The following is an 18,381-nucleotide window of genomic DNA, read 5'->3' as shown; positions in this document are numbered from 1 at the left end:
GAGTCTTTTTAACAGAGTGTACGGATCTTGTCTTTAATAATTAAAGATGGTAGTTTTCTGACCACTATTAAGGATTTTTCACTGACATCAGTTCTTCAGGAAAATGTGCAAGATACTGAGACTGAACAATAGTAGACTTAAAAGTTACCTAAAAATATGGATAGGTCTGATAATATTTTGTTTGAGACAAAAATGATAAACTATGGAAAAGGTAGCATTCACATTCACAGATAGTGATATTTCACTCTATTACCTTCCGTATGAAAGAGATTGTGGTATGTTGGAAAGTATACTTGATGAACACTGGATTCCATGGATTTGCATTCTGAGACTACATCAACTTTTAGACTTTGCGTAAGTGATGTAGCCTTCTAAGTTTAAACATCCTTATCTCCAAAGGAAGAGCTGTAGACTGCCTTTGTTTCCTTGTCTTTAGTACTTTAAAAAATATTATTATTATTCAATTTCGGCGGCACACTCATCTGTGCGGAGACTTACTCCTAACTCTGCACTCAAAGATAACTCCCGGTGGGCTCAGGAGACCACAAGGGGCTGAAGATTGAGCCCCTTGCACAGGTCAACCAAGTGCAAGGTGAATACCCTACTCCTCTACTATCACTCTAGCCTCCCAATTTTTCAAAGAACCTCGTATGCTAGAAAATTCTGAGTTGACCCATGTTCGATTCTACTGCCCCTCTCGGAGAGCCCAGCAAACTACCGAGAGTATCCCACCTGCAGGCAATGCCTGGCTAGCTCCCTGTGATGTATTTGATATGCCAAAAACATAACAATGGAGACGTTACTGGTGCTGGCTCGAGCAAATCGATGAACAATGGGAGGACAGTGACAGTGACAGTGAACTGCATTTGTAGTTTAAAACAAGAGAAGAAATTTTGTCATGTATTGGGTTTCTTCAGAAATAGCTGTCCCAAGAACATAAAGGATTAAGTGAGAAATTATTATTGAGAGAACTGTGCGGTGAGAGTTTAATCATGTGCATTTTATTCAGGCAAATTTTTCATTGATTTTTATCTGAAAGAGTCGGGTTTAACAAAAGGGCAGTTGCTCTCTGAGAATGAGGATGAGCTAGCATTGTTTTATGATTCAACGCATTGTTAGGGTTGTGACACTCTTCAGAAATATCATGAAGTGCCCCTATTAATATTTTATCAATATGCGTATATTTTACTACTAAATACTCTTTTTGTAGAGTTTACAAAAATGCCTCAATGATGTGATTAGTCACCCAGTGAAAACCTTCTGCCTCCGAGCTAGTCTAGGCATCTGCTCACAAGTAAGATTTCCTCAGAGTTCAAAATAAATCTTCTCAGCCATTTTCTGGTAGCCTTGATGTGCCCCATATGGCTTAAATATGTAAAATTTAGGTGTGACATGATGATTATTTTCTAAAATGTTTATTTGGGGCATTGTTCTTTTTTAAATATGCGTTTCCCAATTTATCCTATATAATCCTAAGATCATAAAAAATTAAAAATGTACCTAAGCATAAGAACCTAATGAATATAGTCTACTTAAGTGGCTTAAATAAGTAGGTTGTGTCTATTTTATTATTTCCCACTGATAATCCTTAAAAGTACAGATGTTGCCAATTATAATTGTAGCAAGTGTATATGGTTCAGATACTACTTTACCAGTTTTAATTGACCTTTACCAAGTGTTACATACCAAGATGTTTTTTTTTTCTGTGAAGTCCTAATAATACTTGACCAATGTACTCCCTTTGGCAGTCCAGTGGACCAGAAATAAAATCATTTGCATTTTATATTGTTTGCAATATCTTTTGGAAAATTAAAACTGATGGATTTTTAAGTAGAATAATTCACATGAGTATCTATCTTAATATATTTCAAATTTGTAAAAATATTAAAGCTTTGAAGATTATCTGAAATTTTACTACTACTACTACAACTACTACTGCTACAATTCCAGTGTTAGAACCTAGATCTGACTGCTACATTGTATCTTCTGAATTACTGGGACCTTATATCTGGTGACAGCATTCAGTCTCAAGGCTTGCATGGATCCTGAAATATTCCAAGGTAGTCCCATCAACAGCCAAGACACAGAGACTGTAAAACCCAGCTCCCAGACATCTTAATATCTTTCCTTTGGAGAACCTGGTAGGCTACAAAAAGTATCCTGCCCGCACGGCAGAGTCTGGCAAACTTCCCGTGTCATACTCAATATGCCAAATACCAGTAACAATGATGGGTCTCATTCTCCTAATCCTGAAAGAGCATTGAAATGGCTCTTTTAAAATCTCAGGGCTAGGTAGAAGAAGACGTTACTGGTGCCTGCTCGAGTCTTTACTTTATGACTCCACAGCTCATCGTGGTGCTACTTTAGTGGCTAGAACACTCCCATCCTTCCTTTCCCTTTTTCATCCACACTATTGTTGTGAACCTGAGGAGCAGATCCTGCAACCTTAGCCAACCAGGCTCATCACTGAGAAAGCGAAAAGTAAACAGGAGACAAAGGAACACACAGGGACAATCCAAGCTTTATGGGCACCTGAGCAGCCACAGGTTGTCACACAGGCCTTTTATTTAATATCACATCACTTCCCCAGTGGGGCTGACAGTGTTTAAGTTGACAGATACGTCAGCATACAATAGGAACAGGAAGATCAGAGACTGGGTATTCTACATATCTAAGCCGCAGGCACTGTTCTAGAGTAAAGCACAATTTCCTATTCTATTTTTGCCATGTTGTCCCCACATCTAAAAGATCCTAAACAGTCTAGTCTGTGCTTACCTGGGCAGATCACTATCACTGTCACCTGTCACTGTCCTCCAGTTGTTAATCAATTTGCTTGAGCGGGCCCAGTAACATCTCCATTGTGACACTTGTTACTGTGTTTGGCATATCAAAAACGTCATGAGGAGCTTGCCAGGCTTTGCTGTGTGGGAGAGATACTCTTGGTAGCTTGCCGGGCTCTCTGAGAGGGGCAGAGAAATCAAACTCGGGTCGACCAGGTTGGCCATGTGCAAGCCAAATACCCTACCCACTGTGCTATCGCTCCAGGCCACCTGGGCACCTGTAACTATTCTGTTCTTTCCTGCTGTCATATATTTTGCTGGGTGCATTTTAAAGAAATGTTTTGTATTCTAATACCTAAACTGTCTTATCTATGGAGCATATCTCATCCCTGGTGTTTTTTGGTAGGGGGACAAATTCCCAAGCACCATGACTCTGGTGACCTACCTTTAAATTGCCAGTATTGGGCCTGAGATGTATGTGGCTCAGTGGTAGAATTCTTGCCTTGTTGACATGAAGCCATGAGTTCGATCTCTGGTATCACCCCATCAGCATTGCCATTTGAGACTCCAAGTGTCACAAAATCAGAGTTGTGATTGTTCACATTTCACAACTAAATATGTGTGAGCCCAGCAGCCAAGTGCTCAGGAGCTGCAGCCATGTGTGTGTCATTGAATAAACACTGACAATAACGAACAAAGGGAAAGCAAGGGGAACCAGAAAAACGCAGGTGCATGCAGGTGCTTAGATGAGTTAAGTATGCTCTGATGACATGCTTATGCAAAATGCTTAAAATAATTTGTTTCTGCTTGTATATTAATAGATTACTATGCTGCCATGGTCAGGTTACTGACATTTCCTCTCATGTATTATTGTTAATTTTTTATAAAACATTTATGCAACATCATGATTTTTAAGGGCACAGTTTCACACATCTTCAAAATCTGTTATTATATCATAACTATCACAAAATTACCAGTTTTACTCCACCATAACCCATGGACACTGGCCCCAACTTCCACTCTATACCTACACCTTACTGGTGGCCATAGCTCTTTAGTCTAAGTCCTTGGTTTTATTTTAGTTGCCTTCATCTGGTCCATGAATTGTTTCTCTATATACTACAAATAAATTAGATTTTGTCTTTCTGCTTCTGATTTACTTCACTTAAGACTGCTTCCTATAGTTTCATCCATGTGAAATATGTCTTCATTTTGTCTTAAGAATGAATGCCTTTAGACAATGTTTTCTAGATTTTTGCTGTTGTATACACTACCATAAACACATGTAAACATATTATTTCAAATTGATGTTCTTTGAATAGGTAACTATGAATGAACTTGCTGGACCAAACAGTACATACATTTTAGAGACTGCACCAACAGTGTGACCAATGGTGTGTGAAACTCCTATTTTTCCACATCACCATCACAACCAATGGTTCTGTTCTGTTTATTGTTATTTTTTATTTGTTTTTGGGTCATACCTGGCTGTGTCAGGTATCACTTCTGGAAGTGTTCAGGGGACATAATAGTTTAATGTTTATTCTGTCTCTCTGACTCATTGCATGTTTTTTTATTAGTGGAACACTATGAGGTACAGTTGTAGATTTACAATTTTTTTTCCATTTTCTTATTATTATTAGTGAAACACCATGAGGTCCAGTTGTAGATTTAAAATTTTTTGTGCTTGGTTTTTGATTAAAAATATGGAACGCTTCACGAATTTTCGTGTCATCCTTGCGCATGGGGCCATGCTAATCTTCTCTGTATCGTTCCAATTTTAGTATATGTGCTGCCGAAGTGAGCACAGATTTACAAATTTTTGTGCTTGGGTTTCAGTTATACAATGATCAAATACCCATCCCTCCACCAGTGCCCATTTTCCACCACCATGGATAATATCCCCCCCCCCCCCCCCACCCTGCCTCTGTGGCAGGGCATTCCCTTTTGTTCTCTCTCTCCTTTTGGGTGTTGTGGTCTGCAAAAGAGGCATTGAGTGGCAAACATGTTCAGTCCATAGTCTACTTTCAACATGCATCTCCCCTCCTGGGAGGATCCTCCAAACACCCTTTATTTGGTGCTCCCTTCTCTATCTGAACTGCCCTTTCCCCTAGAATACCCGGCTGGCCTCTAAGCTATGGAGTAATCCTCCTGGTGTTGATCTCAGCTATTCTTGGGTATTAATCTCATATTTTGTTACGTTATATCCCCCAGATGAATGTAATCTTTCTATGTCTATCCCTCTCTTTCTGACTCACTTCGCTTAGCATGATACTTTCCATATTGTACCACTTGTATGTAAATTTCATGACTTTATCTTTCCTAACAGCTACATAGTACTCCATTGTGTAGATGTACCAAAGTTTCTTTAACCAGTCATCTGTTCTTGGGCACTCAGGTTTCTTTCAGTTTCTGGCTATTGTAAAGAGTGCTGACATTGCATTTTTTAAATGGGGACCACCTGGCATGACTGACTGTACTTGAGCTGGTGGTACTTGGGGACCACCAGGTTCATACTCAGTTTTGTTCCATCTGTCATCACTGTCACTGTCACTGTCCTCCCATTGTTCATTGATTTGATCGAGCGGGCCTAGTAACACTGTGAAAGTTGTTACTGTTTGTCATATAGAATACGTCACTGGTAGCTTGCCTGGCTTTGCCATGCGGGCGAGATACTCTCAGTACCTTGTTGGGCTCTTGGAGAGGGGTGGAGGAATCAAACTTAGGTCGACCAGGTCGGCCCTGTGTAAGGCTAATACCCTATCCACTGTGATATTGCTCCAGCCCCCATCAGTGACTTATAACCCTAAATTCTTGATTTTTGGGAGACATCATCATTTTTTTTCCCACTAAATATTATGTGACTGTGGGTTTTAATGTATAATGGCCTTTAGTATGTTGAATTGTATTCTTTTAAGTTCCATCTGATGAATATTCTAATAATAAATGATTACTGAATCTTTCTAGGTGATTATCTGCATCTATTGATGTGGTCATTTGACGTTTTTCTTCCTTATGTTGATGCGGTGTATTATTTTAATTGATTTACTTAATTGTTACTAATCTTGAAATCCTTGGATTAATCTTACCTAACATGTGACCTCTTTAGACTGGTGAATTTATGCTGATATTGTTGAGGTTCTTTGCATTTTTGTTCTTCAGAGATAATTGATCTGTTGATTTACTTGTGTTGCCCTGTCTGATGGTAATTTTGACTTCACAAAATATGTTTCAAAAAAGCCCCTTTTCTTCAGTTTTTTAACAACAATTTGAGAGGTTAGATAGCATGTTGTATTTGAAGGCTTGGGATAACTCAGTAGGGAAATCATTGAATCTGTATTTTGGTTTTTTTTGGGAGAAATTTGAATACCATTTTAGTTCTCTTGCTTTTAATTGACACTTCTAGCTTTTCTATTTCCTTCTAATTCAATCTGGGGAGGATGTTAGATTCTAAGTATCAACCTATCTCTTATTATGCTATTCAGTTTGAGAGCATAAATTTATTCATAGTAGTCTTACTATCTGGGCTGGAGCAATAGCACAGCTGGTAGGGTGTTTGCCTTGCACGTGGCCGACCTGGCCAACCCAGATTTGATTTCTCTGCCCCTCTTGGAGAGCCCGGCAAGCTACCCAGAGTATCTCATCTGCCCGGCAAAGCCTGGCAAGCTCCCCGTGACGTATTCGGTATGACTAACACAGTAACAACAAGTCTCATGATGGAGACGTTACTGGGCCTGCTCGAGCAAATCGATGAACAACTGGAGGGCTGTGCTACAGTGTGCTACAGTGTTACTATCTGATTTTTTTGTTTGTTTTTGTTGCCACTTCCAACTGTACTCAGGGATTAGAATTGGCTCTTTTCTCAGGGATCACCTTTGTTTTTTTTTTTGTTTGTTTGTTTTTTTGTTTTTTGGGTCACATCCATCGATGCTCAAGTATTACTCCTGGCTCTGTAGTCAGGAATTACTCCGGGCGGTGGTCAGGGGACCATATGGGATGCTGGAAATCGAACCTGGGTCAGCTGCGTGCAAGGCAAATGACCTACCAGTTGTGCTATCGCTCCAGCCCCAGGGATCACCTTTGATGGTGCTCAGTGAGCCATATATGGTGCTAAGATTGAACCCAGGCCAGTCAAGTGCAAGGCAAGATTCTTTTTTTTTTAAATTTTTATTAGTGAAACAGCATGAGATACAGTTGTAGACTTACAAATTTTTGTGCTTGGGTTTCAGTTATACAATGATCGAGTACCCACCAGTGCCCATTCTCCACCACCGCAAGGCAAGATTCTTACTTGCTGTACTCTCTCTCCAGTACCTATCTGTTGTATATTTGTGATCTGTGATAGCTTGTCTATTTTCGTTTTTGTAGCCTATTTTTCATATAGAATATTTGTCTCATTAGATGACTATTAGTCTGAATATCCCATTGAAATACATACATGAAACTATACTTTGAAAAACAAATACTTTAAGATGAAGTGGTATGGTTATTTAGGTAAATTTGTAGAGTGCTTGCACTGAAATAATGTTGTCTTTAGTCTCCAGTCCCCAGTAGCTCGTGTAATAAACAATAGTGCTGGGTTATTCACTCAACGTCTCTATGGTTTAATTTCTTCAACCTAAAATAATGGAACTGATATCTGTTATATAAAACTTATAGAGGTTCTATGTATATTACATGAGATGTCTATGAAATATTTAAGAACAAAGACATTATTATTGCTAATATTTCATCATCAACATTATAATTACATAATTTCCTGCTATTTTGTGTTATAGATTATCACTTTGCCATCATGAGATGAAGTAGGAAATTTAGAATAGGAGTGCTGAAGACTATTATATTTAAGTGCTATAAGTACTAGCATAAGTACTATATTCTAGTACCAACAAAGGTAAAAAGAGGAGCTTCACATGTCGAACAGCAAGTGAATAGAATTAATAAAATGATTACAGGCCTGTATAATTATATTGTTAAATTTTCTTTAGTGAAGATGAGAGGATGGAAAGAAACATAGAGAATATACAAAGAAGTACAAGAAATATAAGAAACAGAAAGGAGGTAGGAAGCTGTTCTTTACCACTGACCCACAGATAATGCTAATTGACTTGTTTAGGCAATAGTTAGATAAGAGATTTCAGTAAGGGAATAGATAGAATGCAAATATTAACCTTCCACATCATTTTTTTGGTTAAATGGTATTCGTAACTGCTGTTTTTTTTAAAACAGATTTTTAATTGGTTTTCCTTTCTGAATGGATATTTTTATAAAGTTGAGAATATTGCTGTGTAGAGAAGGTTTAGAATAACAATTATCCACAAGAATGCAAGAGGGGAGACTACAATTGAAGTTCAGATAAGCAGAATTTATCACAATAAAATTTCACTTAATAAACACTATACATCTTTTTCTGTAAGATAGTGAAGTATGTGTATTTGTCCAGATTACCCTGTGTTCATTTAAAAGACAACTTTACCTTTATAAAGAAGCCCACATTTAGAAGAACCCAGGATTATTTATCTAAAACATTTATTCAAGCTTGAACATAGTCATTTCTATGAAATATTTATTTTTTCAGCTTTCTAAAAAATTTGCTTAAGTAACTTTTTTTTGTTAAATTCCTGTGCTTCCAGTTGTCAGTTTTGCACCATTTCTTGTCAGTTTCACACTGTAGAGTAGTGTGAAACTGACAGAGCTGGAGAAGTAGAGAACATTATGACTACATACCAAAAATACATTGTGTAAAAACCCAACATCTTAATTTATAGAATTCAAAATATGCCTAAGGTAACCTTATTATGTATATCTCAAAAGAAAATGGAAAATGCACACATATACACACATCTCTGCAAGTACCTTCTTTCATGCTAACTGAATCTTTCTACTATTATAGGAAAATGAGATAAAGCACTATTGCATTTCTATTTCACTATAAATCTATTACTCCTGGGTCAAGAGATAGTTTAAGTGGTAGAGATAGGGCACACAATGGGCATGAATGAGTCCCTAAATTAGAACCTAATCCATGTGGTCCCCCAGATTTTTTAGGTGTGTCCTCTATAAAATAACTTAATGTAATAATTTATTAATAAAAATTCACAACTCTCTTAGACTAGAAAATTTATACTTGACATTTATGCTCATATGTTTCAAAAGTTATCATTTTATTACACAAGATACACCAGGGTTCTATAATTGCAGAATTCTTTTTTTTTCATTATATACAAAAATTTTGAAGATATGTACTCATATTACCTCATCTGATGTCTTAAAAACACAGGTTTATGGTCAAGGATTATAGATAACTCTCTTCCTCCCTAACTTTCCAACTATAGTTTAGAGAATATTTAGAGATTTAAAATCATTATTGACCTTTTAAAAGAAAAGTCTCTTTTGATATTTCTACTATTATAAGCATTAACTTAGCCTCACTGTAAACTGAAATTTTTGAAAAATGTTCACCAGGAGGTTAGCATTATAAACATCATACTGAGTCTATTTGTATGGATTATTTTCTGTCACAAATATATTGGGGTATAGTAAAATAATTTTCTGTAATAATGTTTCTTAACAGTCTTTATCCCCTTCTAAATGCATGAACTCTCATTAATAATTTCTTAACATTTATTAATTGTTCTCAAGGTTTACTTCTTACTGGGCCAAATTATAGAGAAATTGTACCAAACTATACATCTCTCAAGGAAAAAATTGCAAATGTGAATATTTTTATAATAAAATTAGTGAAACAATTTAGCAGTTTCGTCTATTTTGTTCTTAAAAGCCAGATCATTATATATATATATATATATATATATATATATATCTCCTTTATTCTATTTTCTGTTGAACTTAAAGTACTTTAGTCCTTTATTCAGTTTTATGTTGAATTTAAATTATTCTAATTTTTTTCCCTTGAGATGACATTATGCTGTTAAAAATAGGAAATACTATTTATTTTTCATTTTGTCCCCTGGAAATGGTTTTTCTTATCTTATATGTGAGCAGTGATATTTGGAAGTTTGTGATGTTATTTTATTTATTGTTTAGACCCAAATAGATAACCAAGCAGAGAAAAAACATATATATATACACATATATATATTTATATATATATGTTTTTTCTTTTGGTTGGTATTGGGACTACACCTGGTTGTGCTCAGGACTTACTCCTAGCTCTATGCCCAGGGATTAGTACTAATGGTGTTTAGGAAACCACATATAGTGCCAGGGATTGAACTGTTTTCAAAGAGCACACACACACACACACACACACACACACACACACACACATGCATACATATATACATATATATGGGGTCACATTACTTTGTCTTTCAGTGCCAAACCTCATTCTGTGCTCTGGGGCCACATCTTGCTCTGTGTTCAGGGACACTCTTCTCTATGCTCAGGAGTCATGACTGATTGTGTTTGGGTGACCATATGTGCCACCATAATTTGAGTCATGCATCTCCCATCCATCCTGGGCGGATCTTCCCAACACCCTTTATTTGGTGCTCCCTTTTCTATCTGAATTGCCTTTACCCCTAGAGTGTATGGCTGGCCTCCAAGCCATGGAGTAAACCTGTGGTATTTATCTCGGCTATTCTTGGGTGTTAGTCTCCTATTTTGTTACTTTATGTTCCCCAGATGAATGCAATCTACTCAATTCTTCTTTTGAAAACCACAGCATCCAAAAGGAGAGAGAGAACAAAAGGGAGTGCCCTGCCACAGAGTCAGGGTGGGATGGGGGGGATGGGGGGTGGGAGGGATACTGGGATTAGTGGTGGTAGAGAATGGGCACTAGTGGAGGAATGGGTACTCGATCATTGTATAACTGAAACCCAAGCACCAAAATTTGTAAGTCTACAACTGTACATCAGGGTGTTTCAGTAATAAAGAGAGAGAGAGAGAGAGAGAGAGAGAGAGAGAGAGAGAGAGAGACCAACTTCTGCCTCAAGTCAAAATAACACACCAAAAAAGATTATCCTCACTATTTCTGATATAAGTTTGCTGAATTTTGTACTTGGAACACATCAGCCCTTCCTATTCCTTTCTCCCTTTTGCAATGAGAATGTCCTGCCATTAAATTTTGTAAATACACAACTTATCTAACTTCACTGGTCAAGATCTGGAGAAGGATTTGACCTGTGAATGAGTCACCTATCCAGTTTTACTGACATTTGATTTTGCTATTTCGATCAGACTTTGGACTTAAGACTTTCGAGTTGATATTAGAAGAGGTAAGACTTATATACCATTGTAATGGAAGGAGGCCATGGATTTTGGAAAGCCAGATACGAAATATATCAATTTAGAAATATTATTAATCTAATATAAGAAATAATTTATTCAATGATAGGGATCATGATCCAGTTTCACATCATGGATATTTTCAGAGTATTCTATCAAGGTTAGAATTTAATGGATAAAATAGGTAATTGGTTTAACGATGTTTGTCAACTGTTTGAAATGTTGGGATTAATTGACAGGAGTATTTAAACAAATTTATAATGTGATATCTTTATATAATAATGAATACTAATAGCCTTTCTGCATCTTTCCTATTCAAGGGCAATATTCAAAGAACAGAGTGTTAGTGTTAAGCCTTCATAGTCATAAGTGATGAGAAATCAGTGAGTGCATGTTATTTGTAATCCCCAGTGAGAACTTGGGTCAGTTGACTTAGGCATCTTATTACCTCAGAATCTCATAGTGCCAGTTAGAGTTTGACACAAAATAGTTTCCATGTTATGGAATGTATATGATCCCTCAATGTGTTTGTTGAAGCTCTAATTGTATATATGATGTTTTTTGGAAGTCAGTATTTGAGAAATGTTGAAACTGAATGACTTCTGGAAATTTTAAACATTGGAGAAAATTTTTCTAGCGTTCCCAGACCGCACCCCCTTCCCGAAACAGCCTACCAAATTTCACCAAAGAGAAGCATTTTACTTTGTGCATGTATGGGGGGGAGGAGAGGAGTGTTGGGGAGGGTCTTGTTTTATTTTGTTCTGTTTTTGTTCTAGACCTGGTGGTACTAAGGGCTCCCTCCTGGCTCTGTGCTCAAGGATCACCCCTAGCAATGCTTGGAGGTCATATACAGTGCTAGGGATCTGATTCCAGTTAGACATATCCAAGGCAAGAAGGGCCTTAACTCCTTAGTACTGTCTCTCTGGCTGAACATTCTACTTTTGAATATCAGGAAAATCCTGTATTCAGTAATGATGTGATTGCTATGTGAGTAGAAAGGGATTTGTGAGTACCTAGAATTCCAGCCAGGTATTATAAATTGACTAGAGGCCTTGCTAATACGAAACTCTAGATTTTCTTTGGGTATCTTGATTCCTGGTACATACTTACTAGTCTGTGACTACACCAACCAAATTAAAATGAGTTCAATTAACATAGAAGGCATGTCAGAGAATTAACTCCTATACCTAGAGATTGCTGCTATGAATAAACATTTTGATATATTTATTTGATGTTGTCTACACATGTATTTATGTTTCAGATTAATGGGATAATATTTTATTTCTCCGTAAAATTTATTACTTCCCAACAATATATCATGATGCTCTATCATGGCAATTTATTAAGATAAAGCCAATGGGATTGTCACATTAGACCTTTGTCCAGTGGATACTGGTAACAGAGAATGAAACAAATGAACACATAAGGAGACCAGGACTGTCCAAGCAGTCGTGAATAAGCTCACAGACTGGCCATTTATTTAATAGAGTATTGCCCTCATACTCTGTCTCCCAACACATGAGCCATTGTTTGTTTAAGTTGATGACAGTTAGTAAGCACATCAGCATTCAATGGGTACATGAAAAAAAGCTTGAGTATGTCAATGAATCACAGATAGACTGGCATCCTTAAATTATAGAGTGAAGTTGTGACAATTTCCTATTCTATTTTCGGCTGTGTTGTTCTCTACATCTAAAAGATCCTAAGTGTTTTAATTCTTTCCTTTCCTGGGTGCATGTTTACTTGCCTGATAAGACTAAACTGTGTTGCCAGGAGACTAAACCAACCTTGAGGTTTTTGTTAGGGAAATGATTTCACACACACGACCAATTAATTCTTGACCAATTTAAACCATTATTTATATTTATCATGATTTATAATCCATATTCCATATTGTTGGATAGGCTTATATTTATTTATTTTGGCTCTGGCAGCCAAAGACCTCCAGGACCAGCCACCACCATGCTGAGACCACTCTCCACACACATGAAGGTACTGGCAGAGGGACAAAGTCACGCGGGTTCTGGGGCCGAGATCTCCAAGCCTACTCGGATTTGGGCCGAGCATCCTCCACCCAGATCCTCCAAATTCCAGTAGGCAGGGGTCACACCCACCAACTGGCCCCCTGGCGCCGTGTAATCCCATCAGCAGCCAAGACTCAGAGACTATAAAAACCAGCTCCCGGAACCATGTCTTATTATGACATCTTATTATCTCATTCCTACTGGGCTGGAGCGATAGCACAGCGGGTAGGGCGTTCGCCTTACAAGCGGCCAACATGGCCGACCCGAGTTCGATTCCTCCGCCCCTCTCGGAGAGCCCGGCAAGCTACCGAGAGTATTCGATATGCCAGACACAGTAACAACAAAGTCTCCAATGGAGACGTTACTGGGCCCGCTCGAGCAAATCGACGATCAACGGGAGGGCCTTTACCTTTACCTTTACCTTTACCTTACTTTGGACAAACTGGCAGGCTACTGAATGTAGCCTGCCCACACGGCAGAGTCTGGCAAACTCCCCGTGGCGTACCCAATATGCCAAATACCAGTAACAATGATGGGTCTCATTCTCCTGAAGAGCCTTGAATATAATCTCAGGGCTAGGATGAAGGAGACGTTACTGGGGCCTGCTCGAGGCAACCGACGATTAACAGGATGATTTGTGATTTTGTGATTTGTGATATGTAACAATGTAATGAATACCCTTTTATGAGTGGCTTTCATATAACAAAAATATGATCATGTAATAATTTTGAATTTGAAATTATTCAGTGACTCTCTAGCCTGTGACCACCAGGATTTAATCCAATCACTAAACCCAACATTTGTAATCCAGTTCAGTCCTATTTACTCCTCAGCCAAATTGATTTCTCAGCATAGCTCCATTTCTGTATTCTGAGCCCTGCCAGAATGTTCCAGTAATACTGGTATTATGGTTTAATATCATGGTGTATTAACTTTTTCGTTTTGAAGCATTAGTATCAACTTCTGGAGAGATTTGGTGCTTTTTCTTCAGTGTGTATTCACAAAATAAATATTTGAGAAGACTTGGCACTCACTCACTGCCGGAGTTTTGTGGTCTGGGGTCACTGGCCGATTGCAATGGTCAGACAAAAGAGGAAACAAGGGCCAGGCTGGTTGGTGATCGATCAGTTGAAGTTTGTTCCAATCTTAACTTACTCTGCCTCATTCCAGTATTACCCACTCCTGTATTCCTCCTCCATTCCTTTTCTGTTCCTCCTCCATTTCTCTACGTGCCCACTCTTACACCTTTAGTTATAGCCCAAAAGACATGAGGGTTTGGGGTAGCAATTACACATAGGTGTGGTTATACAACAACAAATGCAAAGTCCTTCCCTCAGGGGAAGCTTCTAGGGCAGAATCTCATCCAGAAAGGTGATTCACCTAAGGGCTAAATACCATCTACGGATGCATTTCTCCTTTTCTTAGTCCTGTAACCATTTGAATATTCATCTTAATTCTACTTCTTAATAATATGAATCACTTTGTATGGACACAGTAAGAAATACATTAATCTTATAGGGTGGCTCTACTGGGGACATCTCACTATAGATCCCAGACTACAGTCCTCAGGCCAGATTAGTCCCTTCTAATACCAGCAGAGTCCTTATCCTGTTGTTTTTCTTTGGCTCATGACAGAATTTGTTCATGACTGTGCTCTTAACTTATAGTTAAATATTCTGACACTTGGCCTGTCCTGTTTCGATGCTAGGGTAGCTCACAACTTGCCCTGGGTCCATCTGGTTCCTTTGTTGGGACCCTGCTTTTGGGGTGCTAGCAACTAAGGGCAACTGAGGCTTAAGTGGAGTAAATATGACAGATGTCCAGGAGTAAATATTATTTGGAGTCAATTAACTCCAAGTTATAAAAGCATAGCATTAACTGTCTTCCTGTGTCCTTGAGTTCCTGTGTTCCTGAGCAAAAAGAACATTGCTCTGAAGTAAACTCTGCGAAGGGCATAAGGGAAGGAGAAAAGCAATAGTTCACTTACAAATACAAAATGCAGAGTTCTTAGAAGGATCTGACCTTAAAAGTTACAGAGTCTGATTTGGGGATATATATGATTAACAGATTATGAGACTGATCTGTTCTGTTAATCATAAATAGCACAGCGGTAGGGCGTTTGCCTTACAGGTGCCCAAAGTAACTGACCCGAGTTCAACTCCTCTGCCCCTATCGGAGAGCCCAGCAAGTACTGAGAGTACCTCGCCCGCACGGCAAAGCCTGGCAAGCTACCCGTGACGTATTCGATATGCCAAACATAGTAACAAGTCTCATGATGGAGACGTTACTGGGCCCGCTTGAGCAAATTGATGAACAGTGGGAGGACCGTGCTAGATTATTAACAGATAGTGGAAGAGAGGACAGAGAAGATAAAAATAAACACAGGGGAATGGAAGTGTCATGGGAGCACTGTGATGGGAGTAACCCAGTACACCTAAGTTCCCTGTGGCAAGGGAGAAACAAACCAATGTTACCATACACTTCAGGAAAAGTTAAATCTAGGCATATAATGTGTATTTGCTTGCATGAAACAGAATGATTACTTGAATGCTTATGTATTTTTTTTCTTGTTTTTCATCTTCACTGAATTTTAATGAGAGCTTTCCAGTTTTACCAAAGTTTATGTTTCCTGTTGATCAAATGACTGATTTGGTCTCACATTCATTAATTCTATTTCACAAAAGCTAACTGAGCACCTACTATGTGTCAGGCTCTATTACTGGCCCTGGGAAGAAGCAAACAAAACCACAGGGGCCTTCCTTAAATGCAAATGACAATCCAGACACTAAATCTGGTAAATAAGTATCATATTTACAGTGTTAGAGGTTAATTAATACTAAGGAAAAAGTGAAATTGGGGAACTTCAAAAATTCTTATGTATACATTGCAAGGAAGCAGGTGTTGAGATTTTAGAGTGGGAAGGAAAGCCTTAAGAAAGGAAAGAAGGGAAAGCACTGGTGATGTGAATTCTAGGGGAAGAGCATTCTAGATAGAACGAGTACATTTTCTCACCATTAGTAAGTTTAAGGCAAAGCAAGGACAGAGTTTTTGCTCCATAGAAAAACTGGCTGCAGAATTTAGGTGAGGTCAGAGTTGGATTCGCACAGTTGATGTTTTTTTTTTTTTTATTAGTGAAACACCATGAAGTACACTTATAGACTTATAAATTTTTGTGCTTGGGTTTCAGTTATACAATGATCAAGTACCCATCCCTCCACCAGTGCCCATCCTCCCCCACCACGGGTCCTAGCATCCCTCCCCCCATCCTCCCCCCCATCCCCCCCCCCCGTCCCACCCTACCGCTGTGGCAGGGCATTCCTCCCTGTTCTCTCTCTCTTCTTTTGGGTACTGTGTTTTGCCAGAGAGGCATTGAGTGGCAGTCATGTTTGGTCTATAGACCACTTTTAGCATGTCTCTCCCACCCTGGGAGGGTCTTCACAACACCCTTTATTTGGTGCTCTCTTCTCTATCTGAGCTTCCTTCTCACCTAGCACATGTGGCTGGCCTTCAAGTCATGGAGCAAAATTCCTGGTACTAATCTCAGCCATTCCTGGGTGTTAGTCTCCTGTTTTGTTGCTTTATGTTCCCCAGATGAATGCAATCTTTCTGTGTCTATCCTGCTCTTTCTGACTCATTTCGCTTAACATGTTACTTTCCATGTAGTACCACTTGTATGTAAATTTCATAACTTCATCTTTTCTAACAGCTACATAGTACTCCATTGTGTAAATGTACCAAAGCTTCTTTAACCAGTCATCTGTTCTCGGGCACTCAGGTTTTTCCCAGATTTTGGCTATTGTAAAGAGTGCTGCAATGAACAAACAATTGCAGATGTCACTTCGACTGTACATTTTTGCCTCTCTGGGATATATTCCCAGGAGTGCTATAGCTGGGTCAAATGGGAGATCGAATTCTAATTTTTTGAGAATCGTCCATACTGTTTTCCAAAAGGGTTGGACCAGCCTGCATTCCCACCAGCAGTGAAGGAGGGTCCCTTTCTCGCCACATCCGCGCCAGCACCTGTTGCTTTTGTTCTTGTGGATGTGGGCCAGTCTCTGTGGTGTGAAATGATATCTCATTGTTGTTTTGATCTGCATCTCTCTGATGATTAGTGATGTAGAGCATTTTCTCATGTGCCTTTTTGCCATTCGGATTTCTTCTTTGCGAAAGTTTCTGTTCATTTCCTCGCCCCATTTTTTGATGGGGTTGGGTGATTTCTTCTTGTGTAGTTTAACCAGTACCTTGTATATCCTTGAAATCAACCCCTTGTCGGATGTATATTTGGTGAATATTCTTTCCCATTCTGTAGGCTGCCTTTGTATTTTGGTCACTGTTTCTTTTGAGGTGCAGAAGCTTCTTAGTTTAAGATAGTCCCATTTGTCTATCTCTGTTTTCACTTGCTCGGCCAGTGGCGTGACGTCTTTGAAGATACCACTAACTTCAATATCGTGGAGAGTTTTGCCAACTTTGTCTTCAATTAACATTATGGATTCCAGTCTGATGTTGAGGTCATAAATCCATTTCGATCTTACTTTTGTGCATGGCGTTAGGCAGAGATCTGAGCCCACTTTTTTGCATGTAGCCGTCCAGTTTTGCCAGCACAATTTATTAAAGAGGCTTTCCCTGCTCCATTTCACTTTTCTTGCCCCCTTATCGAAGATTAGATGATGGTTTTTTGACGTGGTATAATCAGAACTTTAGCACTAACCCTGACTCAGAAGTCAAGGATGTGGAGGAATAAGAGCGAGGGTAACAATGTGGCTAGTTTTAAAGGAATTTTCCTGGCTACAGCATAAAGAGACTGAAGGTGAAGAATGAACGTGACCGGAAAAATTTGTCAGATAAGAAGTCAGTGTTTGGGGCAGTATGGTGACAGGAGAGTGGCAGTAATGATAGATGTCTGGGTTTCATTTGAAGTTGTTTGCTTGATGACCAAATACAGGGTATAGGAGCACACAGAGTCAAGGGTAACGCCAAAGTTCTCAATTACTCAAACCATCAAAATGCTGTTGCTTATCCAGCATTTATTTTTGTCCATTTGAACTAATTTTACACTTGTGCTTTACCTAACTATATATAACTGAAATTATTTTAGGAAAAAGTCTTTTGCATTTGAATAATTGTGATTGTATTTATGTGGTTTCACTGTAAATCACTCACATGTAGTACAGGCCATGTAGAAATCAGTCTCATTTTTAAAATAAACACATCATGTACAATGCTCAAATCTAATTTTAATATCTGTGAAAAAAGTGTCATGGGGCATAGAATTCTAGTACTAAAATTTTCCTGAATTTTGCAACTGCATTTACTCAGTACCTGGATCA

The 18,381-nt window shown here is 38.5% G+C and overlaps 1 protein-coding gene and 1 non-coding gene across 4 annotated transcripts in view; one reads left to right on the top strand and one right to left on the bottom strand.

The window, feature by feature from the left end:
- ZNF385B (zinc finger protein 385B) overlaps positions 1-18,381 on the top strand; it is a 385,075-nt gene that overhangs the window by 68,228 nt on the left and 298,466 nt on the right. The gene's annotated exons all lie outside the window — the stretch shown is intronic.
- LOC130019871 (U6 spliceosomal RNA) lies at positions 4,481-4,588 on the bottom strand. The gene has a single exon (XR_008791926.1). It is a non-coding gene; the product is annotated as a U6 spliceosomal RNA (small nuclear RNA).

This window comes from Sorex fumeus, unplaced genomic scaffold (genome assembly GCF_029834395.1).
Source record: "Sorex fumeus unplaced genomic scaffold, SorFum_2.1 ptg000009l, whole genome shotgun sequence".
Classification (NCBI taxonomy): Eukaryota; Metazoa; Chordata; class Mammalia; order Eulipotyphla; family Soricidae; genus Sorex; species Sorex fumeus.
This window is presented reverse-complemented; position numbering and strand designations above follow the sequence as displayed.